General features: G+C 42.9%; 1 long non-coding RNA gene and 2 pseudogenes across 2 annotated transcripts in view; all 3 read right to left on the bottom strand.

Moving 5' to 3' along the window:
• The window catches only part of LOC109440036 (patr class I histocompatibility antigen, A-126 alpha chain), a 221,823-nt gene that overhangs the window by 88,744 nt on the left and 105,274 nt on the right, over positions 1-27,805 (bottom strand). The gene's annotated exons all lie outside the window — the stretch shown is intronic.
• On the bottom strand, positions 1,502-2,729 carry LOC109439595 (cyclin-G1; annotated as a pseudogene).
• LOC109439594 (liprin-alpha-1) lies at positions 9,006-26,388 on the bottom strand (annotated as a pseudogene).

The following is a 27,805-nucleotide window of genomic DNA, read 5'->3' on the forward strand; positions in this document are numbered from 1 at the left end:
GTTCTTTTTGTTGTTTGTCTTGTTCTTTTGTTGTATTCAGTTTTATATACCACATATCAGTGAAATCATATGGTTCTCTACTTTTTCTGTCTGACTTATTTCACTTAACATTATAATCTCAAGATCCATCCATGTTGTCACAAATGGTCCTATTTCATCTTTTCTTACCGCCGAATAGTATACCAAAAATTATAATTTTTTATTTGACATGTTGCATTTTGTAAATTTAAGGTTAATATAGTATGATTGCGTTGAAGAAATATTTATATGTTATATTATTATAGTACAATATTATTGTCCATTTTGAGATTTTCCCATTGTGATTTATATTGTTATTTCATATCTTCTAACACTTCCTTAATGACTTTTAGCTTGTTTTGAAAGACGTTACAATTTCATCTTTTTGGTAACATGATTTTTCTGATGTGCTTTCTTGTCTGTAAGGGTTTTATTCTGCTCCATATTTTCTTCTTACTCACTCTAACTCTATATAAGATATGGCTTTAGTCCTTATCTGTTGCTTTTTTTTTCAATCTGTTGCTCTTTTTACATTAAATTAATTTTCTTGAATTTTAGAAGGAGGCAACTTCAGGACACTTTCCTTCCCTTCACAGAGCTCCCTCTTTTGTTGTTTTTGCATTGTGCTCAAAAATAGGGCAGCTTGCTTTTGGGAGTTCCCGACTCGATTTCCATCCCTTGCTTTGCACTTCTTTTCCTTCATCTCCTTGTCCCTGCCTGGCTCAATTTTTTTACTTTTTTTTATTTTTATTTTTTTTATTGGGGAAGGGGAACAAGACTTTATTGGGGAACAGTGTGTACTTCCAGGACATTTTTTCCAAGTCAAGTTGTTGTCCTTTCAGTCTTAGTTGTGGAGGGCACAGCTCAGTTCCAGGTCCAGTTGCCGTTGCTAGTTGCAGGGGGCGCAGCCCACCATCCCTTGCGGGAGTCGAGGAATCGAACTGGCAACCTTGTGGTTGAGAGGATGCGCTCCAGCCAACTGAGCCATCCGTGAGGCAGCTCAGCTCAAGGTACTGTGTTCAATCTTAGTTGCAGGGGGCGGAGCCCACCATCCATTGAGGGACTCAAAGAGTTGAACCAGCAACCTTGTGGTTGAGAGCCCACTGGCCCATGTGGGAATCAAACTGGCAGCCTTTGGAGTTAGGAGCATGGAGCTCCAACCGCCTAAGCCACCAGGCCGGCATTAAATTTTAATTAAGCAGGTTACCATTTTTAATACCACCTATGTATTTTGACCCAATATAGAAAGTTGGATCCGTGTTAGACATGAAGGTTCACAGTTTATCTTCCCGGACTTGTCATTAGCATTTCACACGCCTTTGGCTTTGTCTATATGCCTCCCAGATGAATTCAAATTTAAGCATAATTTCCACTACAGCATGATGTTAATTAGGAAGTTTCCCCAAATCTGGCAACAACGCTATCTCGTTGTGACATTTCTGAGGCTTCACAGTTAAATCCATTGTAGCATTATGGAATCCGTAGCTCAAGATCGTGGAGAAAGTCTTCAGAAAAGTTTTTTGTTGCTGTAATAATCCAATTCATGGACTGTTTCAGGAATGGTTGGAAGGTGGGTTATTCTGTAGTAACTATGCTTCAATTGCCATGCAGTACGCCCAGGAACAGCCCATTTCATCTTCTGAACATTTGATTTGATGAATCTTGTTTGATTTTTGATGAATCAACTTCTGAACTTGTTTGATGAATATTCACTTAAACACTTGGATATGAGCTCTCGCCTGAAGGTCAAATCTCTGCCATTTATCTTGCAGTGTTTCTAAAGACATCCTACTACTTCTGTTAACCCCACACACTTCTGTGCTTGGGTCTCCAGTGCAATGACAGACAATGACAACACAGAAGGCTTTGCTTTAGAAAACATCATCCTGCAGTGGCATGCCTGAAGTTGAGCTTCTAGTCTTTCATGGTTAAGGCTCTTCCTCCTTCCAAATGGCCAGTTCTCTTGAGTGAGTGAGTGAATAACAGAGTGGCAGAAATGGAAAGGCAGTAGTAGCTTTGAATGTCCAACACACCTTCTCCAACACAATCTTTTCGATCTTCATCGAAAAGACTGAAACGTGAACCTAGACCGGCTTATTCGGATCCAGTCAGTTGCCAGTGGGACGTTCCTTTTCTCTTCCATTGACTTTACAGCCAAATAGAGGCAGCTCAGTTCAGCACACCCAAGGGGCTGGGGCTGTACCTTCATTTTGGACGGGAATCTGTCCAGTAAATTCACAGCTAGAGAAAGTGTCTTAGTGTCGAAGCCACAGAACTGAGTTAGACCTGAAAGTTCTTTTACTCCCAAGTCCCTTAGCCTTGCAGGCATCCTGAGGTCATTACCACGTGCAGATTCAATTTTGCTCAGGCCGCAGACCTCTCTGGCTGACATTTGACTCCTGTTCCAACAGGGCATTCAGCTGATGTGGCAGTTTCCGAGAGTCAGTTGTTGTCAGTGCCTCTATCAGCTTGGTCATGAATGCGGCTTCTCAGTGGTAACCACCCTCCCCAGACCTGCTCTCACTCTGTCCCTGATATCAAATCCCAGAGGCATAAGAGGCGAGAGGACTCACAGGCAAGAGGGGAAAGCCTTGGGGAGGGGGAACTGCCCTGGGTGGGGATCTCCTCAGTGGCCTCCCCAGGTGACACTGCCCTGCTCTGAATCAGCTTGGAGCCAAAGCCCTTAATTTTTCTTAAAGGACCTCACATTTGTCTTCATTGACTCAGAAACCACAACAGTGGATTTGGACAGATTCCCTCTGCAGTTTAGTCTCTGGAGGGGAATACACGGATTGTTTCCAGATAATTTTCAGACACTCAATGAGATTGGAAAGTCAAATTTTCTAGTTGCTTGTGGCGGACACACAGGAATCAAAATACAGCATTTCCAGGACTGAGGGAGTAGAGATGTGTCTTTTGTGTGTGCGATTCCTGGGGGCAGTGTTTGACCCTGGATTTTCCAAAGAACTTATTACTGAGCAAGTCTTTCCACTTCTTGCAATAAAGTCAGAGAAAACAGAAGCCACCTTGCAAGCAAGCGAACCAGAGAAGAAGAAATGAGGTGTCCTGAGTGAAATCAGAGAGGGGTCCTTTCCCTGAGGGGTCCTATTTTTAGGGTTCTGATAAACAACGTGTTTGGAATGGTAACCACATCCTTTTAAAACAACTTCTAAAAGAAGATCATTGAAAGGCATTTAGCAAGTGGTTGACACAAGGTAAATGCTGAAAAATCAGTGTTTGATTCAAACATAGTGATGGTTCCAGCGTGACCGCATCTCCCAGGTGTCAACAGAGAGGTGGGCAGGGATTTTCCCAAGGACCAAAAAGAAAAGCATCGGGACATATGGTCATCTCACAGCCAGGGACAGTGCAGGGCCCAGTGTGAACAGGTCATGGGTGTCTGTTCCTGTTCAGACTCCAATGCTGAGCACTTAGGACAGAATGTGTAGAACTCAGCAAATGTACCGGTCAGCCTGATGAATAAGTGTGGCAGGTGTGAGGGCACAAGGAAGCCCTGTGACTTCTGTTGGAGCATAAACTGAAAATTGTTGATGTACGTACCCTGCAAATGTCAGTAGGTGGATGGATGGATGGACAGGTGGGTGGGTGGGTGGATGGATGGATGGATGGATGGATGGATGGATGAATAGGTGGGTGGGTGGGTATTATCCACATCCTGTGTATCTCTCTACCTCTGTCTTTCTCTCTCGACCCTTTGCCTGTATGTTTCTCTGTCCATATCTATCATTGTCCCCTCATAATCACTCCTCCACTTTCATAAGTAAGTGGAGATAGGAATAATCTTTTACCCGGTTTTATAACGTCTTGCCTGTATATTGTATTAGTGGTTACACCACACAAACAAAAGGAAAGGAATCTATGAAAAGCAGCATAAGAGAAACAGAAGCTTCTCATATGGAGACCAAGGCTGTGCTTTACTTGCAGAGTTGAACCAGCTCAAAGTAAACAGGGAGTGGGAAAGTGACAGACTAGTTGTGCACTTGCTGATTCAAAAGGAGGGTTGCTTCTCCAGATCCCTCTCTGTGTGTCCTTCAGTCTCGGCTCTCTAGGTCCAAGCCCAGAGTGGCGGTGTCCACATGTGGCCACAAGGCTGAGGACAGAAGAGCCAGCTCCCCTTTCTCCTCCTCAGCCAGGACCACCCCAGGGTCTCCTGCTCCCAGCACTTGGACAAGGCTCTGCCCAGAAGGGGGTGTCCAGGTCACAGGTCAGGCTCAGGGCCTGTTCACCTTTCCAAAATCCTGGTTGACAGTGACATTTCTTCCCACCACAGAGTGACTCTGGGCTTTGTCTCCAGCACAGAAGCAAGCCTCCAGACCATAATAGCCAGGACTCACCTGTGCAGTTTTCTTACTCCAAAATCCCTGGTACTGCAAGACACAGTCACTCACCTTTCCGGATGGGCCTTGGACTCTTGGATTGCCTTCTTTGGTCCTACAGCTTCTGTGGTGGAGGCCACTCATCCCAGGAATCAGCCCTGTGAGTCATCAACCAGGAGATTTGGGGATAGGAGCCCTGAGGTGTCAGGTCCCGGAAGGAGGGAGTCTCTGGAGAATAGGGGAAAGGAGGAGAGAGGAAGGAGCCAGGGAGGAGAGCAAAACAGGAAGGATTGAATTAAAGGACGTGTGCATGTGCGTATCTGTGTAAGGACAATGTGACATATAATATAATAAGAAATACATATTTGGTCTTCACCCTGATTCCTGGCACAGAGCTCTTAAAACCCTTGTAATTTCCTGAGTGACAGGGATGATAGGCACATCTTTGGTTATAATATTTGGTCTGAGTGCCTGATTCCTGACACAAGAGCTTCTAAGACCCTTGGAATCCCTGGAGTGACAAAAGTGGCCCACTGGTGTCCTAATGAGATGACTGGAGGCTGGGTCCCTAGAGAGCTTCTGAATATGGGTTTGTTGTCAGAGGAACTATGTGATTAGAGGGTTGGAACTTTCAGCCCCCCTCCAACCTCCAGGGAGGGGACAGGGGCTGGGATTGAGTTGATCACCCCTGGCCAATGATTTAATCAATCATACCTATGTAACGGAGGGTCCATAAAACCCTAAACAGTGGGACTCAGAGGCTTCTGGGTTAGTGAGGCATGGAGGTGCTGGGAGGAGTGTGCGCCAGGAGACACCACGGAAGCTCTAAGCCACCCCCTTCCCCGCCCTACGCATGCCTTCTGTTTCCTTGTTCCTGGGCTGTATCCTTTATAATGAAACAGTCAGTAGTATTGAAGTACCTGTCGTGCAGGGTGGCCTGCAGGGCCTCTGGTCCCACTCCCCACATAAGAACGCAAGATATGGTGAGACCAAAAAGGAACACCCGCGGAGCCATAGGTAGGGAGTCATACCACTATATTCTCTCTGGCGGTCGGACGAGACACACGCAGTAGTAGCCACAGGATCCGCAGTCAGCCATTCACTTCTCTGCCTGCCAATGAACCAACCAATCAAAGCAGCCCCGCAGCTATATCAGTAGGCAATTGGCTAACCGGTTACAGCTGATGGCCAACCAATCACAGCTGATGGTCATCCACTACCCGAGCCAGCACCTCCCCATGGGAGGCTGAGAGCCTAGAAACTGCTCTCTGGGACTCTGTCCCCACAGTGCCTTTGAGTTCTGTGAGCCATCCTAGCAAGTTATCCAACCTGGAGACGGTTGTCATGGAAACCCATGATCTGTAGCTAAATCAGAAGTGTGGGTAGCCTAAGGACCCAGTACTGGTGACTCCCATCTGATGTGGGGGGAAGGCAGTCTATGGGACTGAGTGAGCCCCTCACCTGTGGGGTCTGCACTAACTCCTGGTAGTTGGTGTCAGAACCAAATTGAATTGTAGGACATCCAGTTGGTGTCCACAGAGAAATGGAGAATTGCGTGGTGTGGAAAAACCCACCCATGTGGTGCCAGAAGTGAACTGTGAGTGAAAACAGACCTTAGTAGACAGGCGCAAAGGAATTTCTGGGGTGCTGGGGAGGGAGAGCGAATGGCAGGTCCTAAGGGCCCAGTCCTGGATGTTGAGGGACCCACTCCCTGGGTCATGCCCTCACAGCCCAGTCGGGGTCCAGCGCTGGGCGGCCTGCGCTCTCAGCCCTCAGCTAAATGGACCGCCTCCTTCTCCTCGCTGATGAAGCTGGAGCTGCCTGGCCAGGCCCAGAGAGTGGTGCTGTGGGCGGTGAGATGGCCCGGCTGCGGGCAGCCAAGGAGGCCATGTTCCTGGAGGGTCCCTTGCAGGACTTATCTTGGGATCTGAAGACCGTCCGTGCTACGAGCAGCTCAGCGGTGAACTTAGTGCTTCCTGTCTGCGGTTCGCGGCTGGTGGCAGAACTGAGGTTGCTGGCAGCAGGGCTGCCGGGCCTGGGCCAGTCGGCAAGGAACCCACAAGCATACACAGAATCAGGACCCCCAAACCATACACAGGGAAAGTGACCCTTGTCCTTTCAATCCCAGATACAGATCTGAAAGAATTCAGGTCTCCAGTTTCAGTTGATAATATGATAGGTTGGAAAGCGATACAAGATATAGAGAAAAAATAGAAGGAGGCGGGGGAGGGGTGGTTTAGGGGAATGAATGACAATTTGAAATGGGGTGCTCAGGTAGGTAACATTTCAGCAAGTCTTGAAAGAGGTGAGGGGCTGGGCCATGCGGTTAACTGGGGGAAGAGCGGTCCAGAACCGCCCTCTCACGTACCTGGGCTCACACTGGGCCGGCACTAACCATGCAGATGGAATGGAGGTGCCTAAAGCCACCACTTCCTGGGAGGGGGTGGGGAGCTGGGTTTCTGTATCCTGTCACTAAGTCACGGCCTGGGGTTTCTTGGCGTGGAGGAAACTGGGAAAGAAGGGAAGGTCCTGAGGTGAGTCCAGCCCCCATCCTGCCCTGAGCTCTTTCTTTCTCCAATCCAGTGTCCCCCAGGGTTGTGGTGACCCAACAAGAGGACCCGAGGGCAATCACACGCTGTCTGCCATACTGTGCTTCTCACCTGCCATCAACCCTCTCACCTGGCTGCAGGAAGGGAAGGTGCTGAGCCTGGACTCAGCTCTCAGGGGGACCTAACCTGGGGGTTGGGGACACATCCATGATGGACAGCTGTGAGGGTCCTCCCCAGAGAGGAGCTGAGACACACCTGCCTGATGGAGCACCTCGGCCGGAAGGGGCCCTGAGTGTGACCTGGGGTGAGGTGTCATCAGAGCACAGGGGTGAGGGTGAGGGTGGATCTCATCCAGACCCTCCCATGCTCTCTGTCCCTGTGTCTGAGGCCCCTCCATTTCCCTCTAAAGGGAGATGCGGGAATGTCCTCAGTCACTCTCTGATCCTTACACCTCACTCTCATTCAGAAGTCCTTCAGCTCTAACGCCTTCATTCCTGCTGCACCTTCTCCCTCAGCCCCAGGCTCCGGCCTCTCTCTTCTGCCCTCCAGTGCTAGGAAGGGCTCACTTCCCACTCAGCAGCCAGCTCTCGGTGAAGCTAGATGATGCCTGAGGTTGGAGGTCCTGGGCCAGGGGTTGGGGAGGGAGAATGGGCCACAAAAGAAGCTGAAGGTGGGGAGGTGATAAAGGAAGATATTTTCACACCATCACTTTCCTCTCATAGTGCAGGGGAGCCGTCCGTCCCTCAGGCCCAGGGACATGCAAAGAGCAGCAGGAAGGGGGACATCTTCTAAGAGAAAGAAAAATAAAGGTGTTTCTCCCTGTTTGCTTATTCCTCTTAACTTGCTGCCCAGTGTTGTGGTATAACTTACACTGAGATTTTTTTTCACCAAATGCTAGAACCCTAGATTTCTTTCTTAAACCGAGAGTCTTTCTACAAAGCCTTCAAATAGAAGGGAATGATAGCAAGGATATCCTAATGCCTGAACACTTAAAACAAATGATTCAAGAAAGAGGTCAAAATATTCATGGAGAAATAACCATCAACATTTGACTATTAAAGACTACACTAAATACAGTATGATGTCATCTTGAAGTCAAAGTAACATGTTTAAACAGTGTTTTACTTTGAAATAATTTCAAACTTAGAGAAAACTTGCAGGTAAAGTACCAAAGAATCCTAACTACCCTTTCCCAGACGTTTTGCCACATATGCTGTATATATAATTATTTGAGAGTAAATTGCAGGTATCACTGCCCTTTTACTCCTCAATACATCAGTCTGTTTCCTAAGAACAAGGATATTTTCTTTTATAATGAGAGCACAATAATCAAAACCAGGAAAATTAACATTGACTCAATACTACTGTCCCTATCTAAATTCTTCCAATTGTCATAATAATATTATTCATAGGTACTTTTTTAATTAAATTCTTTTTTTTTTTTTTAAAGATTTTATTGGGGAAGGGGAAGAGGACTTTATTGGGGAACAGTGTGTACTTCCAGAACTTTTTTCCAAGTCAAGTTGTTGTCCTTTCAATCTTAGTTGTGGAGGGTGCAGCTCAGCTCCACATCCAGTTGCCGTTGTTAGTTGCAGGGGGCACAGCCCACCTTGAGGAGTTGACCTGACAACCTTGTGGTTGAGAACCCACTGACCCATGTGCGAATCGAACCGGCAGCCTTCAGAGTTAGGAGCATGGCGCTCCAACCGCCTGAGCCACCGGGCCAGCCCATTCATAGCTTTTTCTTTTTTTTTTTTTTTTTCCAGTTCAGTACCTACCCAATCTAGGAACATGCATTGGATTCACTTGTCATGTATCTTTAGTCTTCTTCAATTTGGAACCATTTCTCATGTTTTGTTTCTCTTTAATGACTTTGGTATTTTTGTAGATGACTAGCCATTTATTTTATAGGAAGTCCTTCAACTTGTGTTTGTTCAATGCTCTTTATGGTTCGATTCAAGTTGTGCATTTTTGGCAGCAATGTTGCAGCTGTGATGCTGTATCCTTCTCTGAACATCACATCAGGAGGGACATGAGGTCAGTTTGGCCCATTGTGGGTGATGTTAATTTTTTTTTTTTTAATGTTTTGAATGCTACAATTTTAATTTGGACAGTGGATGTGTTGAGAAGCAACATAAACAGACAATGCTTCCTGTAAAGGCATTTTCCTTCTTCCAAAGAATCGACTATTGGGACGGACACGTACCGCTCTGGACGTGGGAGGGGCTGACGGGCTGGTGAGGGACATGATTTCCTGAATGGCCAGCCGCAGCTTCAGCCTATGCAAGGGGTTGCTGATGCCGATCTCCCACTGGACCTCCGTGTCTGACAGGGCCGACATGATGGCCCCGCTTTTCACGTTGGCTCGGCAGGCGGCCACGTACCAGGCTGGCACCCAACCCAGAGCTCCAGCCAGACGACAACAGCGGGCCCATCCCATTGTGCAAAAGGTAAACCTTGCCTCCGGGCTTCCTCAAGCAACTCGTGCTTTTTTTGAAGTTTACGATTTTTTTCAGCCTGTCCTCCCAATTTGCTGAGTCCCAAGGCATCTTGAGATGAGTTTTCTGTCTCTGACACACCAGCTTGTCCCAGCGCCTCCTTGCCGCCGAGCCCAGGGCGGCCCTTTTCTTTCTTGCCAAACAAGCGGCCGATGGAGGACTTGATGCCCTTCTTTTTGGGGGCTTTGTGCAGCGAGTCCTGGCTGCTGTTACTGCTGCTGGGGTTGCTCACCGGGCCATCCTGGGAGCCTGTGAGTTTCTGACGTCCCTGACGTCCTCGTGGCTGACCGTGTGCAGAGCCCCTTTGTGCAGCCTGTCCAACCGAAGGGACCTTGGGGAGGGCGGGGGAGAGGTTTCACATTTGATCGTTGTCTTGTCATCTCGTACCTCTTCTCGGGAAGCTGGCAATAGAGCATGATACCTAGTCTGTCCACTTCCCGGGCTGGGCTATGTGGGATCCTTCGTGGGGTGGACCGCCCGCTTAGGAGGGGAGGAGCCAGCGAGCGAGGAAGCAGGGTACGGGGGAATGGAGCTCATTGATCTAAAACGACCAAGATTGTCTAAGCTTCCGCTGCCGACATGACTCTCAATCTCCTCGGCCCGCTGCTCGGTGCTCTCCTTTTCTTCTTGTATCAACCTGATCTCTTTGCTGATGGCGTCCAGCTGCTCCTGAAGCATCACGGCCAGCGTCTGGGCATCGGCCTGCCCACTGGGGGACAACAGAGCAGCTGAGCTGAAGAGAGTGTCCCGGTCATCCTCGCCATCAGACACGTCGACATCACTCTCAAATGCTTGTGCCACGTTTGCCAGGACACTGGCTTGCTGGGCCCGTCCCCAATCCTGCTCATTCAGAGTCTGTACCTTGGAGGGTTCATCTCGCAGCGCTGCCAGGCGGCCTTTCTGGGGGCGCCGTAACACGGCACTGCTGCTGTAGGAATCTGTGGGACCGTCGGCCACGGGGAACCTGAAACCCGGGACACTGCCCAGGTGGGGTCGGCCGTGATGAAGGGAAGCACCTCTTAGCCTCATCTGGTCCAGCTCAGCCCTCAAAGCTTCGATGTTTAGTACGAGCTGATCCTTATCATGTTGAGTTTCTTCTAACTGCTTTTTTGCATTTTCAACTTCTCCGTAATAGAGAATTCTTATCTTCTAGGGCAGCCATCCTCTCCTTAAGGTGAAGCTGAAGCCTCTCGTTAGATTCTGAAAGAAGCTTGCCAACAGTGTCTGACAACCGTTTATTGTGTTCTTCATTCATTTTTTCTCTCTGCCTTGCCCGCTGCGGTTCCTGATTCTTTTCCTCCAGCTGCGCCTCCATTTGGCGTAGCCTCTCCTCAGTGTTGCCATGTCTCTCCTCCGCCTTGGAGAGCGCCGCCACCCTCTGGGCCAGCTCAGCCTCCACCTCAGGGAGTGTCTCCGCTTTCCGCAGAGTCTGCTGCAACTTCTGCTCCGCCAGCTCCAGCCGTTCTTGTAGCTGCCGGTTTTTATCCTCAGTCTGTCGATACATGGAGTATTTATTAACAATTTCATTTTCAAGTTTATCATTAAGGTCGTGCACAGAGGTGGCTTCACGCTGTGCTGCGAGGTAGCATTTCTCAAGGGTAGTGATTCTCTCCTCCATGTCTTCCTTCTGGGCCATGGCTTCACGAACATCTCGCTGCAGTTTTGTGTTCACTTCCTCAGATTTGATGAGGTCTTTCCTCGCGGTGTCCAGGTCTTCTTCCAGCTCGGTCACACGACCGGAGAGGGCGGCCAGACGCTCCTTCATCTGGCTCTGCTCCCGTGACTGCTTATCAATGACCTCCTGTAGCTCGATGACTTTGGCGAGGTCTTCCTCGTGGCTTAACGAACCATCCGAAGATCTTTTTCCATTCGTGCTCGGCGTGTTTTCTTGTTCATGGTTTATGTCCAGCACCCCATCTGTCAGTGTTTTTTTCTGATTATTCTGTTCTTTAAGAATCATGAGCTCTTTGTGTGTGGCACCTAATTCTTCTTCTAACAAACTACACCTTTCAAGTGCTACTCATAACTGCTCTCTCACCTTCTCATCCAGAGCTTTGTGGTGCTCGAATAACGACTTGAGAGCTTTCAGTACTTCCACCTCGCTGGACACGCCCGCTGGGGACTGCGCCTGCCTCTTCACCACTGTCATCCTGAGAGACCGCTCGTGCCTGGACACGAGGCATTCCAAATGTTCTAGCAGCAGCCTGGTGTTGTTTCTTTCTGCTTTCAGTTCAGCAATTTCTTCTTCCCTTTCAAGGAGCTGTTCCCGGCATACATTGAGTTCTTTAGTAAGTGCTGCGAACTCCTGTGGAAGTGCAGTGTTGAGCTGCCTCTGCAAGGAATCTCTTTCATGACCAACCTCGTGTAATTTCCCCTGGGTTAATGCCAGCGTTTCTTGAGTCTCTCTCAGCGTGTCAAGAAGACGGTCCCTCTCCTCCAGCATGGAGACCATCAACTGTTCAAAATGTGAATCTGCATCTGGCTGCGAAAGGGAACCGGACCCATGGCCCCCACTTCCTCCTGGGGGGCCTTCTGCTTCACTGATGGTCAGCATCACCTCGCACCGGCGGGAGCGGGCGAGAAGGCTCGGTGGCGGCTCGCGGGCGGCCGCTCGCTCCGGGCGAGCTCGGAGCCCGACGAAGGCAGCCCGCGCCCGCGCCCGCGCCCGCCCCACGCCCGCGGCCCCGGGCCCGCTGCCCCCAGTCACTAAGGCCGGCCCGCGGCCGGACACTGGTGGAGTGCAGGAGGAGCGGGCCCGGCTGCGCCGGGTGATGTTAATTTTGATCACTTAGGTAAAGCAGTATTTGCCAGGTATTTTCACTACAAAGTTACTGTTTTCTATTATAATTGACAAGGAACTTGAGGGGAGATACTTTGAAACTATGTAACTATCTTATTCTTCAACAAACTTTCACTCACTGGTTTTAGCAATCCTTGATGATTCCTGTCTGTATCAATTATTACTATGGTTGCAAAATAGTGATTTTTCAAACTCTATTCTTTTCCATTTATTAGCTGGCATTCCACAGTAAAGAACAACTTTCCCTTTTCTCTTTGCCCCCAATTATTTATTTATGTGTCCATTTAATATCAATATGGCTGAATGGATTTTAACTTAACATACTGGTTTATAATAAAAGGATTAGTTTTAAATTTTCATTTGTCACTTAATTGTTAAACTTGGACAGGTCACTGAACCTCTATGTGCCCGGTGTCCTCAAGTGTAAAAGACAAAAGGAAAAGCTATTTTGTAGCGTTCTTCTGAGGTCACCTGTGACAGATTCTCAGAGATTTGTGGGATGATATCCAAACAATCACACATATGTGCAACTGGAATCCCAGAAGGAAAGGAAAGAGAGAACAGGACAAATAAAGACATGCAGAGAGGTAGGCCCAAAAGTTTCCAAAATTTGGTAAAAGCCATGAATTTATAGACTCAAGAAACTTGGGGAACTCCAAGCAGGATATACACAAATAAAACCACACCAATGAAATCTGACAAAAAACAAAGATAAACACAAAATCTTTAGACCAACAAGAGAAAAAAGACACACTACATACATAAGAAGAATTATAAGGATGACTAGTAAATATGCCTGTAATGTATCTTCAGAAACAATGGACACCAGAAGACAATGAAACAACATTTTTTTTAAAGTGCTGTAAGAAAATAACCTGTTAAAATCTGAATTCTACACTGGTAAAAATATTCTTTATAAAAAAAAAAAATAAATATTTTCAGGTAAAATAAAACTCAGAAAGCTTGTTTCAAACAGACAACAATAACAACAACAACAAAGACATTAAAGAGATTTCCTCTGGTAAAAGAAATACCAGATAGGAACTTAAGTCTTCAGGGGGGAATGCATAGCAGTGGAAATCATAAATATGTGGGGGGTGGGAATGGGGGTGGGGCAAGGAAGGCTCTTTTTTTTGCTTATAGTTTCCTTAAAGTATAAATAAACAGCACTACCCACCACCTCAATCTAATTGACATTACAGAACACTACACCGACCTAGCCACACCAGATATATGTATATGTATATAATATAGATATATGTATGTAGTATATATATATTATATATATATATATTTTTAAAGTGCTTTTGTACATGCACTATGATCATATGTTGAGACATAAAACAAGTAATAGTAAATGTCAAAAGATTGAAATCATATGCATTTTAGACAAAATTTTATTATAAATAAGTAACAAGATATCAGGAGAATAAAACCAATATTTAGAAATTTAAAAAACAAAATCTAAATAACCCATGGATCAGAGAAGATAACACTGGAAATTAGAAATATTTCAACTGAATGATAATGAAAACGTATCTTTCAAAAATTATAGGATGCTATTCCAAGACTTTCCACACAAAAGACAGTGTGGAATTGGCCAAAGGGTAGAAACATAGATCAATACAACAGAATGAAGTGACCAGAAACAGACGTATGCAAATACCATGAGCTGATTTTGAATGTAGGTGCACAGGTAATCCAATGATGAAGGGATAGTCTTATTAACAAATTGTCCTGGTACAATTGTACATCTATATGCAAAAAATAAAAAATAAAGTAAATCTAAATGGTATCTTATATCACATAAAGGATTAACTCAAAATGGATCACAGGTACTACAGGTGACATGCAAAGCCATAAAACTTCTAAAAGAACAGTAAGGAGAAAATCTGACCTCAGGTTTGGTGGTAAGTTTTTAGATAATACACCAAAAGCCCAATCCATTAAAAAAAATCACATATTAGACATTATCAAAATTAAAAACTTTTACTCCACAAAACACACTGGTAAGAGAAAGAGAGACCAGCCATTTGAAGAAATGTTTGGAAGTCACACATATGATAAAGGACTTATAACCAAAATAAATAAAGAAAACTAAAGCTTAACAAAGGAAAACAAAAAATCTTAATTTAGAAAGTAAGTGAGAGACATATCTCTTCACCCCAAACACTATATGGGTGGCAAATAATCATACGGAAAGCTGCTTAATATCATCCTTCATTAGGGAAATACAAACTAAAGCCACAATGAGATACCACTACACGATTAACATAGTTTAAAAAATGTTAAGTGACAATAAGAAATACTAGCAAGGATACAGAGCACCAGGGACTCTCATTCATGGCTGATGAGAATGAAACTTGTAAAGCCACTTAGTAAGACAGTTTGTATTTTCTTCTAAACTTAAACATGGACTTGCCGCACGGTTCATCAATGGCACTGATCGATATTCACCCAAGTGAATTGGGAATTCACTTACACACACCTCAGGAGAATGTTTATAGCCCTTTTATTTATAATCATTAAAAACTATAAACAACCCAGATATCCCTCAATAGTAGAAGGACAAACAAACACATATAACCGTACACAGTACTGTGTGTATACAGTGGAATACTATGCAATCATTAAAAATGAAATACTAACACAACAACCTGGATTAATAATTTTTTTAAATATATTTTTTAAATTTATTGGGGTGACAATTGTTAGTAAAATTACATAGATTTCAGGTGTACAATTCTGTATTACATCATCTATAAATCCCATTGTGTGTTCACCACCCAGAGTCAGTTCTCCTTCCATCACCATATATTTGATCCCCCTTACCCTCATCTCCCACCCAATAATTTTTATTTGTTCATTTGTTTTATTTTGGTTGGTTTTGGTTTGGGGATTTTTTTTTTTTAAGAATTTTTTTTTTTTTTTGAGCAATTTACTTTACAACAAAACTAAAAGCAAGGTAGAGAGATTTCCTGTATGCCCCCTGCACCCACACAGGCCCAGCCTCTCCCACAATCAACACCCCTCACCAGAGTGGTACGTTTGTTGCACCTGATGAACCTACACTGACACATTATAATCTCTCAAAGGCCAGAGTTTACATTAGGGTTCACTCTTGGGGTTGTGCATTCTATGGTTTGGACAAATGTATGACAACATGTATCCACCTTTATAGTATCATACAGAGTATTTTCACTGCCCTAAATATCTTTGTGCTCTGCCTATTTAACCCTATTCTCTACCCCAATCCCCGGCAATCACTGATCATTTTCCTGTTTCCATAGTTTTGCCTTTTCCAGAATACCATATAGTTGGAATGATACAGTATGTAGCCTTTTCGGGTTGGCTTCTTTCACTTAATAATATGCATTTAAGGTTCCTCCATGTCTTTTCATGGCTTGATAGCTCATTTCTTTTTAGAGCTGAATAATATTCCACTGTTTGGAAGTACTACAGTTTATTTATCCATTCACCTACTAAAGAACATCCTGGTTGCTTCCAAGTTTTGGCAGTTATGAATAAGCTGCTATAAATATCTGTACACAGGCTCTTGTGTGGACATAGTTTTCAAGTTATTTGTGTAAATAATAAGGAACACCATTGCTGGATCATACGGCAAGAGGATGTTTACTTTTGTAAGAAACCACCAAACTGTCTTCCGAAGTACATTCTCACCAGAAAGACTAAGAGTTCCTGTTGCTCCATGTCCTCACCAGCATTTGGTGTTGTCAGTGTTTTGGATTTTGGCCATTCTAATTGGTAGTGGTATCTCATTGCTGTTTGCACGTGCATTTCCTGATGACATATGAGGTGGAGCATCTTTTCATACGCGTATTTACCATCTGTATATCTTCTCTGGTGACGTGTCTGTTACGGTCTCTGTCACATTTTTAATTAGGTGGTTTGCTTTTTGCTGTTGAGTTTTAAGCATTCTTTGTACATTTTGGATAACAATCTTTTGTCAGATGTGTCTTTTGCAAATATTTTTCTCCCAGTGTGTGTCTTGTCTTCTCATTCTCTTGACATTGCCTTTCACAGAGCAGAATTTTAAAGTTTTATTAAAGTCCAGCTTATTGGTTATTTCTTTTATGGATTGTGCCTTTGGTGTTGTGTCTACAAGACATCATTTAAACTTAATCTCCTGTGTTATCTTCTTGGAGTTTTATAGTTTTGCATTTTACATTTAGGTCTATGTTCCACTTGGAGTTAATTTTTTTTAATCTTGACATTTTTAATATTTTCCACTGAAGACATGGCTTATGGAGTTAATTTTTTAAAGGGTGTAAGATCTGTGTTTAGATTCACTTTTTTGCATGTGGATGTCGTCCAGTTGTGGCAGCACCATTTGCTGAAAAGTCTCTGCTCCGTTGTGTTGCCTTTGCTCTTTGTCAAAGATCAGTTGACTGTATTTATGTGAGTCTATTTCTGGGCTCTCTATTCTGTTCCATTGCTCTATTGGTCTATTCTTTCATTAATACCATGCTGTCTTATGGCTGTAGCTTTATAGTAAGTCTTTTTTAATTTTAATAACATTTTATTTACCTATATTATTAAAAAAATGTCATTTCAATATAGAATCAGTGTAAAACTGAAATATTTTACATTCTTTATTTATTTCATTTCTGGTTTTAATTTTAATAATTTTTATTTTTCAATTATAGTTGACATACAACATATTAGCTTCACACTTACAACATAATGATTAGACATTTATATAACTTACAAAGTAATCTCCCTGATAAATATATTACCCATATGACACCATACTTATTACCATATTCCCTATGTTGTACTATACATCCCCATAGCCATTTTGTATCTGCCAATTTGTACTTCTTAATCCCTTCACCTTTTGCACCCTGTCCCCCAACTTCCTCCCATCTGACAACCATCAAAATGTTCTGTATGTCTATGAGTTTGTTTCTGTCTTGTCTGTTCCTTTTTTTTTTTTTTTTTAGATTCCACATATAAGTAAAATTATACGGCATTTGTTTTTCTCTATCTGACTTATTTCACTTAGCATAATACCCTCTAGGTCTATCCATGCTGTGGCAAATGGCAAGATTTCATTTTTTTTCATGGCTGAGTAAAATTCCATTATATAGCACACCACTTCTTCTTTATCCATTCATCTAGCTACAGACACTTAGGCTGCTTCCATATCTTGGCCATTGTAAATAATGCTGCAGTGAACATGTGGATACATATGTCTTTTGAGTTACTGTTTTGGGTTTCTTTGAATAAAAACTCATAGGTGGTATTATGGGGTCCTTCTCTGTCTCTTGTTATAGCCTTTGTTTTAAAGTCAATTTTGTCTAATATAAGAATTGCTACATCAGCTTTTTATTTTTCATTGCCATTTTCATGAAATATCCTTTTCCATCCCTTTGCTTTCAGTCTGTGTGTGTCTTTTGATAGGAAGTGAGTCTCTTGTAGGCAGCATATGTAGGGGTGTTGTTTTCTTATCCATTCAGCTACTGCATGTTTTTTGATTGGAGCATTTAATCCATTTACATTTACAGTAATTGATAGATACGTAGCTATTGCCATTTTATTATTCATATTTTTTATTCTTCTTCTCCTCCTCTTCCTCCTCCTCCTCCTCCTCTTCCTCTTTCTTCTCTTTCTTCTTGGAGTCCTTTTGACATTTCTTAAAATACTGGTTCGGTGATGGTGAGGAATTCCTTCAGCCTTTTCTTGTCTGCAACGCTCTTTATCTGTCCTTCAATTCTAAATTATATCTTTGCTGGGTAGAGTAATCTTGGTTGCAGGTCCTTGCTTTTCATCACTTTGAATATTTTGAGCCAATCCCTTCTGGCCTGCAATGTTTCTGTTGAGAAATCAGGTGACAGTCTTATGGGAGCTCCTTTGTAGGTAACTGCTTTTCTCTTGCTTCTTTTATGATTGTCTCTTGGTCTTTAACCTTTGGAATTTTAATTATGATATGTCTTGGTATGGGGGTCTCTGCGTTCATGCCCTCAGCTTTTAGCCATCTATTTGGCTGGGGTTCTTGGTGGAGGAGGGACGATCTTAAAATATTTAGATACCTGAGATCTGATTTTTTCAGAGAATTTTCTCTAAGCAAAAGGGCCCAAGACAAATTGCAACAGCTCAAGTAATGTACATGTCAGACACCAGCCAGCCTCACTCTAGAACAGTCTGATCAGAGAGGACCAGGCTGAAGGCTGTAAAACTAGTTCTAGGAAAATAACAGACCTCAGGAGAGTCCAGTTATAGGCTGAGCTGAATGGCACTTCTCTCAATGAGACGCACAATACTGGGCCAAGCTGACAAATTTCAGTATAAATAACTTCTGTCCTTAAAGGGATCTTTAGTGAAAGCAAGCTTTTTATCGAAGGACTTGCTTTTTATCGAAGGATTCAGAATAAAGCAGGCTAACATGGAAAACTGAGTCCTCACAGACAACAGACAGATAGACAAACAAGCAAGGCCTTTTAAACAACAACAACAACAACAACACACCACTAAAAAACTCATGAATAAAGCCCAGAGAGCTTCAAAATGCATGAAGCAGAAGCTCAATTCCAGGAGAAGACTTACCTTAAGCTTCCGAATCACAGAGAAAGCCGCGAGCCAGAGTAGTTCTGTGTGACGTGCCAGCTGCCCTGATGCTGTCAGCGTTGTTCTTCTCTGGAATCCCAGACAGGTGCCTAAATTGTCAACTGAAAAATAATACTGACTAGGTATTTTGTCACCAAAAGGATTCATTAAGGAAAAAGAAAGAGTTGTGTCGCATCCAGTGTAATACGGGCAGTGAGGGGACGAGAAGGGATGGCGTTGGGTTAAGTATTAAGAAAGAAAGAAACAGAGACTTAATACAGTTAAATCTCAGAAGGCCAGGGGGTCTCGCAGTCCACCAAGAGACTGGAGCCCTGAATCGGGCCAAATGGTGGCCTTTATTGATAATCATACAAGGAAGTAGGGAAGTGGTATTGTTTTTTTACACGGTCTGTGAGACTCATCCATCATGTCACAAAGGTGAATTAAACCAATTATTTCTGTCCCCAAGCAGCCAGAGCAGAAAGTCCTATGATGACTTAAGTGAGGAATGCACCTCCCTGGGGACAAATCTCTCACGTTGTAACCGTTCTGTTGAGCTAAGCTAAGTGGAGAGCTGATCTTTATTGCCCTCATGACTTCTCTCGCAATCAGGTGAGAGGGGAAAGCCAGAGTCAGCAGTGGCTTTTCCCAGACAGGGGGAAAGGGAGGCAAGGCTCCTTCCCAGATCTTCCAAGGCAGCTCATTGGGGGTCCCCACTCGGTTCCGCCTGGCTTGAGTTGTTCCCCCCATGGGGAATCTTACTCGTCATGGGCTGCAAACCATCTTTTGGGGACCAGACAGAGAGATATAAGGTGTAAAACATTAAGATAAAACAAAGTCCCAGAAAGGCACAGTCTCACAGACTCTTCTTTCCTCACGGAAAGACACAGGGGGACAGTCGGCTAGGCTGCTGTGTGACAACAGGGTTGCGAACCACTGCATGCAGACATGGCAAGCCACGTGCCAGGATGGGGTATTTATGGAAGGGAAACAGAAGTTAAGGGAAGGGGAAGTTAGGACTACAGAGCTTTAGTATAAACACAGAATTCTTCCTGTAAGGTTCTTCTGTGTAGAGTTCCTGTGATCACATAGGGTATGAGACTGTCCGTGAGCCCTAGCTCCTCCCATAAACCCTCCTGACTGGTTACTTTGCTTAAAGTTCCAGTTAGACCTTATCAATACCAGCAACTTCTTTTTTCTCAAGCTAGACAAGTTGATTATAAAGTTCACACGAGAAAACAAATAAATAAAATAATCAGGAAATCTTTGAATAAGAAGAACAAGTAGGGGAGAGATGTCTAGACATGAAAACATTTAATAAACTCTGTTGTTAAAACAGTGTGGAGTGGCCGGATGGTTCAGTTGGTTAGAGCGTGAGCTCTCAACAAGAAGCTTGCTGGTTTGATTCCCACATGGGCCAGTGAACTGGGCCCTCCACAGCAAGATTGAAGAAAAGCTGCTGCTGAGCTGCTGGAGGGGCAGCCAGATGGCTCAGTTGGTTTGAGCTTGAGCTCTTAACAAGGTTGCCGGTTCAACTCCTGCATGGGATGGCCGGCTGCGCCCCCTGCAACTAAGATTGAAAACGGAGACTGGACTTGGAGCTGAGCTGCGACCTCCACAACTAGACTGAAGGACAACGACTTGGAGCTGATGGGCCCTGGAGAAACACACTGTCCCCCAATATTCCCCAATAAAATTTATAAAAACAAAACAAAACAAAAAACCCAAAAAGACAAACAAACGAAAAAACAGTGTGGTGCTGGGCACAAATAGATAAATCAATGAGACAGAACAGAAAATGCAACAGGAGATCCAAAGCATAGCAACCTCTTCTTCATTTAATGACTTGAATTCAGTCCTGGATGTCCTGCCTTTAAGTGAAGTATATAAATTAAATTTTTTTCTAATGGTAAAAATCATGCTACATTTTATGCCAACATAAGACTTGCAGACAACTTTTTCAGATAGAATGATAGAGCAATAAATCCAAGTTTATTACATATGTTATAGCTAGAAACTTGAAGGTAAATATATGTTGATGTCTATAAAACTTAATGTGCAGAAGATTTCTTGTACTTGGCAAAGGACGAAAAATAGCCTTAAGAGTGGGTATGTTTTCTGAGCATGGAGTCTCCAATATCTCCTGACTGTTTTTCTGATATGTAACAATTTTGCAGAAAATGCAAATGATTCAGGACTTTTTTTTATTATTTGTTAATATTATTGTGAGGACAGAGCCAGAAATGTAGTTTCCAGGCTCTTGGCCTCACATAGAAAGGTGCTGGCTCAGGTAGTAAATGGCCATCAACTGTGATTGGATGGCCATCAGCTGTGGCTAGTTGGCCATCAGCTGTAACCAGTGAGCCATTGGCCACTAATATAACTGCCATGGCTACGCTAGCAGAAAAATGGGGGCTAGCAAGAAGATGGTGGCTAAGCTAGCAAGAGCGGATTGCAGCTGGCAAGTGGGGTTGGTTGGGAGAGACAAGTGGACGGCAGGTTGCAGGTTGCGTGTGGCTCCTACCTCCTGTGTCTCCAACCCACCCGCCAGTGAAATTATAGTGGTATGACTCCCCTATCTATGGGCCCGTGGGTGTTCCTTTTTGGCCTCACCATATCCTGCATTCTTATGAGGGGAGCGGAACTAGAGACCTCGCTTGACACCACCCATGACAATCATCTATACAGTAGAACGAGATAGCCATAAGGAGAATATGATATTGTTTTTTCTCTCTTTTTTCAATTGCCTGTGTAACACACACACACACACACACACACAGAGAGAACTGTGAAAACTCTTAGCAGGAACACTCCATTCATATCACTGCTTTCAGAGACTTGATCAAATGTCAGTATGGCTTCTGGCAGCCTGAGGCCACACCCCTGGGATGACCTAGTCCCTGCTTTGAGTCCCAGCCTGGAAAAGCACAAGGCTGTCAAAAGAACTTGATTTACCATTTATTCTGGACAACATCTCTGAACAGGCCCCTGACTCCCCTTTCTTAAAGCTTACAGAGAAGTTTACAATTGTGAATCCTTCCTCCTCCCCTTTGAGATGTAGCTGCATCTCCTACAGCTCTGGAGTGTCTTTCTCAGGGACCTGGAAGCCATTCCTTTAAAAGGTGATCATCAGGAAAGATATGGCCTCTGCCTCCCAGTCTCTGTGGGGGATAGAATCCTAACTGGGGGAGCATTTGAGATGTTGCTCCCAGCATATGTGTCACTTTAGCTCAAATAAACTCTTATAAAACTAAAAAAATTAAAAAATTAAAAAATTCTTACTTGGATAATTGCCAGAAGCAGGCACAGTGGCCTAATCGCATTCACAAGGACCAGCCTCTGTGAGTTTTCTCCTGACTCTACACTGACCCTGCTGCCCCTCCCCCACTCCCTCATTCTCTCTTTAAAATGCCAGTCACCTCTGTGCAAATCGGAATGGGGTTCAGCTCTTTCCCCTCCTGTCAGTAGCTACTGAATAAAAGCTGTTTTCACTGTTTCAACTAATGCCCATCTTTCTTTATCGTTGGAAGCACACACACACGCGCACACACACACCTTTTGCTCAGCAGTTAAACTTCTCTCGTTCTTTCTTTGTTTTCTGTGTCATTATCTGCACTGTTTTTTGTTTGTTTGTTTTTTAAAACTTTCCAGTACTCACAATTACCTTCCTTCAAACTGCACTTAAAAATAAATGTATAGCAAAAAAAAAAGTTGGGGCAAAAGGAAAGCAAAACATCGCATGCTTCAAAACAGTCAGTCACTCACGCTCACAGGACAGGGGACTGGTAGACACTGGGACCATCCCCACAGTGGGGGAGGTGGGGTGCATAGGAATTAGTGTCTCTTTGTACTGCTATGAAGGGGTCCCCAAGATGAAGTGCATGCAGTCTGCTGATGTTTTGTAAGAAAGGGGGTGGAGTTGTGTGGTTGTATATGTGTGTATATGTGTGTGGCGATGTAAAAAACATTCAAAACCGTAGAGATTTAATGAGTTTATTTGAACCGAACTGACAATTTCCAGGAAGCAAAATTTCAATGGATTAAGAAAATGCTCCAGAAAATTCAGAAAATGGATTAAGAATGGCAGTTTTGCAGCTTATTCTATACATTAGAATCAAAGGAGGAGCCATAAGGAGGGTTACACAAAAATCCATCAATGGTAGATTAAGGAGGTGGGAGAAAGCAGAGTGGGGAATTCTCTGGGATTGGATCAAAAGTATACCACCTCACCACAGTCAAAATGGCTATCATCAATAAATCAACAAACAATAAGTCCTGACGAGTATGTGGAGAAAAGGGAACCCTTGTGCACTGTTGGTGGGATTGCAGACTGGTGCAGCCACTGTGGAAAACAGTATGGAGGTATCTCAAAAATCTGAAAATGGAACTACCTTCTGATCTAGCAATTCCACTCCTAGGTATCTATCCGGAGAAATCCAAAACTCTAATTCAAAAAAATTTATGCATCCCTATGTTTATTGCAGCAGTATACACAATAGCTAAGACATGGAAACAACCAAAATGCCCATCGGTAGATGACTGGATTAAAAAACTGTGGTACATTTATACAATTGAGTGTTACACAGCCGTAAAGAAGAGAGAAATCCTACTATTTGGAACAACATGGATGGACCTAGAGAACATTATGTTAAGTGAAATAAGTCAGACAGAGAAAGACAAATACTATATGATCTCACTTATATGTGGAATCTAAAGAAAAGAATAACTGAATGAACTAATCAGAAACAGTTTCAGAGACATAGAGGAAAAACTGAGGGTTGCTAGATGCGGGGGGTGGATAAGGGGGAAGGTGAGGGGATTAGAAAGCACAGTAAATAACCACAAGATTGCCACAGGGTTACAAAAGTTAATTTGGGGAATGTAATCAATAATGTTGTAAAGATTTTGTAGGGTATCCGATGGACACTTGTCTCATTAGGGAGACCATCTCAGGGATGATGTAGATGCCTGATCGCTGCACTGTACACCTGAAGCTGAAGCTGAACAATAATGAATGTCAACTGCAATTTTGTATACATATATATATATATGTGGTTTCAAGAAGCAGAGTACAACACTAGGAATAGAGACAGTGGAAATGTAATGGCTGTATGCGATGTCAGAGGGATAGTGGATGGGGGGAGGGGAGTTGACACAGTGTGAGGGATATAAATGATAAATGTCTAACTATTACTTTGTTTTGTGCACCTGAAACTAATAATAATAATTTTTAAAAAGTAAAATGGAGAGACACACACTTCTTTTACATTGGTGGGCACAGGATAGTTAGTTAATATTACAGCACATGGAGATGGTATTTGGGGAACAAGATAAGAATAAGGGGTTCTGTGGTCTGGTGCTCTGGTGAGGTGGGTTGTGCCATGAAGGGTCTGGAGAAAGGGGAGGACTCTGACATTCCAATAGTCAGTTATCCTAGATGCAAAAAGACGACAGTCTCACTTAAGGTAAAGATTGACATTTGTCAGGGAAGCTACCGGCTAAGGATGTGACTACCAGCCATGACCCGCTTTTAGTTAGGAATTGTTATGTTCAGACCATCTTGTGTGGTTAATTTCAGTTTCTGAGTTTGTAGGGCCTGCCATATCGACCTCCCCTGAGCTTGTCAGGTTTAGTGTATGGCCCCTTTTTTGTCCACATGTGAATCTGGTGTAGCTTGTAAGTGTTTTGTTCATGATTTTTGTGTCTATGTTCATAAGAAAAGTTAGAATATAGTTTTCTTTTCGGTTTGAGAATCAAACTTTTCAGTTCGAAAAAGAGATGTGTGGTTTTCCTTCAGTCTCTGTTTTCCATTGTTTGAACAAGTCGGGGAGAACTTCTGAGTGCTAGTTCAGTGTCTTAATTTTAACATTTTCTCCTAACAACAGTCTACTGAAGTGTAGAATCTGAAGCAGAAAGATCGGGCCACCTGCCAGGGGTCACATAGTGAGTTAGTGGCAGGGCCAGGGTTCTCACCCAGATGTCATGTTCTCAGCACCATGCCACGTGGCCTTGTGGTGTTCTAGCTTTTTATTTGTAATCAAGTCCATTTTGGTAGTTTCTGTTTCAATCAAGAAGAGTGTATGTTTCCTCTGGTTTTCTGACTTTTGAGCACAAAGTTCATGCTATTGTCATCTCATCTTTTAAATCTCTCCTGTATCTAGAGTTATGTCTCTTTTCTCCATAATCTTATTTGTGTTTTTTCTTATTCACCACCATGTGAGTGTGTGTCTTCTTCACCATTGTCAGAGGCTTGTCTTCTCAGATACCCAGCTTACAGTTCTGTGGGTCAGCTCAACTTTTTCTTTCACTAATTTGTGAATTTTTCTTTTTGTCTTTATTGTATCTTTTCTTTATTATTATTATTATTATTATTATTATTTGCTGTACTTATCTATATACTCAAGCTGAGCACTTAGCCCTTTTATTTCCAATCTTTATTTTTCCTAATAAATGCACTTAAGGCCATAAATTTTAATGTTTTTACATTTAGCACTTTCATTATTTGAGCACTTGTGAATATCATATGCTTTCCTGCTTTGAATCATGAATTTCTTGAAGTTTCTAAATGAATCATTTAGTGGGAACTTTGTTGTCAATGTCTAATTTTACTGCATTAAATTATAGAATGTCATCTGTGTGACATACAGTCTTTAGAATGTACTTCATTTATGGTCTAACTTTGAATAATTTTGTATCTACTGGTGGTATTTCCAAAAACATGTATTCACTATTTGGTGTGGGGCTAGATAGGTATATAGATAGATGAGTGATGAAGAGAGAGGGAGAAGGAGAGAGATAATGATGAGAATAGATAGATAGATAGATAGATAGATAGATAGATAGATAGATAGATAGATAGATAGATAGACAGATACAGTCATACAAACTTAACAATGGGGATATGTTCTAAGAAATGCATCCTTAGGAGATTTTGTCATTATGTGAACATCACAGAGTGCGCTTATGCAAACCTAGGTGGTATATATAACCTACTATACACTTAGGCTCTATGGTACCAACTGCTGCTCTTGGCTACAAGCTTATACAGCATTTTGCTGTACAAAACAACATGAGTGTAAATCAAGCACAAGAGAAAATGATGCAAACACTGTAAACACAAGATGTATGAAGCTGCTGCTGGCCTAGCCCTGCAAACTGTTTTACAGAAAACTTGTTTTATAAGTACAAACAGTACACTCTAAAATAATGATAAAAAGCATAGTATAGTAAGTACATAGTCATTTATTATCATTACCAAGTACGATGTACTGTATATGATTGTATGTGCTCTGCTTCTACACCACTGGCAGCGCAGTAGGTGTGTTTACACTGGCATCATCACAGACACGTGAGTAACGTGTTGTGCTACAGCATTAGATGGCGATGGCATCACTAGGTGACAGGAATTTTTCAGCTTCATTATACTCCTGTGGGCTCACTAATGTATACGTGATTCCTGTTGACCAAAATGTTGTTATGTGGTGGGTGCTTGGTTGTTGATGCATAGATAAATATAGACAGATTTTTTTATGAGTATTAATCAAGTCTGCTATACTTTACTTACTTTTATCTGTGTGATTTATCAGTTTCTGTGAGCACTGTGCTAAAAATTCCACCATGGTAATGGGATTGTCAGATTTTCCTGTAATTTTACCTATTTTTGCATTATATGTTACAAGGCTCTGTTGTCAGATTCCTTGAAGCTCAAGACTGTTTTATTGTCTTGGAAGACTTTTCTTCGGATCAGGAGTAAATTTTTTCACATCAGTGATTCTTAAGAAAATTCTACTAAATATCAACATCATGACCATGATAGCTCTACTTTGACTAGCATTTGCTTCAAATATCCTTCTGCATTATTTATTTATTTATTTTTTTGGAATATATTTTTCACTGTGTCCCTTATAAATACCAAATATTAACTGGACTATTTAAAAGTCAGTTCCGAGAATATCTGTATGTTAAAAGGTGAGTTAAGGGTTTTACACTTATTGTGACTGCTGATATTTTTAGACTTATACTATCACATTTTATGTTTTATTATTCTGTATTTTTCTTTTATTTCACTATTTTGTTTTGACTGAGTTTCCCTTTCTCCCTGCTTGTGAGCAACAAATGTATTTAGTTACAAGAGAGAAGAAGCCTAAGTGTAAGTAGTATAAAGAAATGGACTTTATTTGGAAATAGGCAACTTCTGGTGTTAATTTTGCCCTTGATGACATCAGGGCTGGTGTATCTGACATTCTCTTGGCCTTTTCCTCATGATTCTCATTAAGGTTTCCAGGTGGGAATTCCCGCCCGTTCTCAGGAATTTTTTTCGCTTTCCAGTTCCCAAATCCTGAGAAAACTTGGTCAGGAAATCAGGAAAATCAGCTCCTTGAATCCAGTCATACCCACAATGGGAAATATACGTATTACTCACAAAGTATCTCTTAGACATTTTTCCTATTTATTGCTAGGGTTTCTGGGCTTGAATTCCTGCCCATTCTCAGGAATTTTTTTCAGTTTTCCATTCCCGAATCCCAAGAAAGTTTGATCGGGAAATCGGGAAAACCAGCTCTTTGAACCCAAGTGGTTGGTAGTATTGGCCGTCACTTTGTGGAAATGATTCATTGTGGAGAACAGAAAACAGTTTATATCTCAGGATTTGGGAATGGGAAAGTGAAGAAATTCCTGAGAATGGGCAGAAATTCCCGCCTGGAAACCCTAATCTCATCTCAAGAACACTGGCTGGCTGCTGTAACTTCAGGCATCATGTCCCCATTCCAAATAGAGATAGGGGAAAAGGGAGAATGTTCAAGAGGCTTTGTGACTGAATCAAGCCCTTGCTCTTTAAAGAAAGTGTTTTCCCAACAGCAGCACCCATGAATCTCCACTTCATATCACTGGTTGGAATTATTATACATCAGATGGGCACCCTTGGCCAACCCCTGGAATGTGGTGGGGTTCATCATCTAAGTGGTCATGCTGACCACATGTACTTTTGAATTGATTTTATTATGATACATACTATTTTTATTGTTTTAATGGTTGCTG

The sequence above is a fragment of the Rhinolophus sinicus genome, linkage group LG05 (genome assembly GCF_036562045.2).
Source record: "Rhinolophus sinicus isolate RSC01 linkage group LG05, ASM3656204v1, whole genome shotgun sequence".
NCBI classification, from domain to species: Eukaryota; Metazoa; Chordata; class Mammalia; order Chiroptera; family Rhinolophidae; genus Rhinolophus; species Rhinolophus sinicus.